This window comes from Octopus bimaculoides, chromosome 9, assembly GCF_001194135.2.
Source record: "Octopus bimaculoides isolate UCB-OBI-ISO-001 chromosome 9, ASM119413v2, whole genome shotgun sequence".
In the NCBI taxonomy this organism is placed as follows: Eukaryota; Metazoa; Mollusca; class Cephalopoda; order Octopoda; family Octopodidae; genus Octopus; species Octopus bimaculoides.
In genome coordinates, this window is record NC_068989.1 from 48,913,845 (window position 1) to 48,915,086 (window position 1,242).

The window sequence follows — 1,242 nt, forward strand, 5'->3', positions numbered from 1 at the left end:
CAGATTTGTAGTACTAGTAGTTTCAGTACTAGTAGCTTATCAGACAGATTTGTAGTACTAGTAGTTTCAGTACTAGTAGCTTATCAGACAGATTTGTAGTACTAGTAGTTTCAGTACTAGTAGCTTATCAGACAGATTTGTAGTACTAGTAGTTTCAGTACTAGTAGCTTACCAAACAGATTTGTATGCTGTGCTGATGATACTGTATAATCACAATCACTGTATTTCTTTTTAATATGATATTTAAACACTACTCATATACTGTGTTCTTCTTTGGTGGTTGTCACTTATTTTTAGTCTTATCTATTAAAAATACTATCATATATTTTCAGTAGTTCATATATCCAAAAAAGAAGCACACTTTAAAGTATTAGAGCAGTAACATATCTTCTAAATGTTATGACTGGTTGGCCGGTCATAGTGTGACCATTGGTTTCACACCTATAAAGCACTTAGCAGTATAGGTGACTTGCCAGAATGACTCATCTATACTGCTAACTTTCTAACACACACACACACACACACATATGTATTAAGTACATGTTTACATGTACTTAATCATAGAAATTGTCAACAGTTTTGACATCAGCTTTCCATGCTGGCCTGATTTAAATGGTTTGCCATGAGCTTAAGTACTTCTTATTTTGAGTTACTGTCCTTCTAGATGGGTCAGAGAACCAAATGTGACTCATACATTTCATATTTCTCATGGTTTCTATGGCTGGTATGACCTTCAAACAACTTCTTTAAAGAATGTACTGTGTGCAGTTTATCATAGTGGTACTACTAGAGTATTTGTCATGTTCTTGTCAGAACTAAAGAGCCAACTTGAGCACACACACATGCATGCACTTATTAGATGTTGAGAATATTATTGTATTACATTAAATTCAATATGATTCATTACAAATGACCATATGTTTCACTCTATACAAGCTTTTCAAATGAATGAAATATTAGTTCCAATGATGGAATATAAAACTAAATATGGGAGAGGATGTATGAGTACTTGGATTTTCTAAATATAGAAAATGCACATATGCTCAGACATAACATTCCCTAAGCTAAACTGATACTTCATTCATCTAAAAAGTTATTATATATCAAAATATATAGCAATCTGCAACAAATCACATTTATTTTAGTGTAATATACCAACCTACCAACCTACATACATGCATACATACAAACACACACACACATACATACATACATATATATATATATATATATATATATATA

The 1,242-nt window shown here is 31.6% G+C and overlaps 1 protein-coding gene across 9 annotated transcripts in view; it reads right to left on the reverse strand.

The window, feature by feature from the left end:
* Positions 1–1,242, reverse strand: part of LOC106868354 (N-acetylated-alpha-linked acidic dipeptidase 2) — a 1,027,134-nt gene that overhangs the window by 415,273 nt on the left and 610,619 nt on the right. The gene's annotated exons all lie outside the window — the stretch shown is intronic.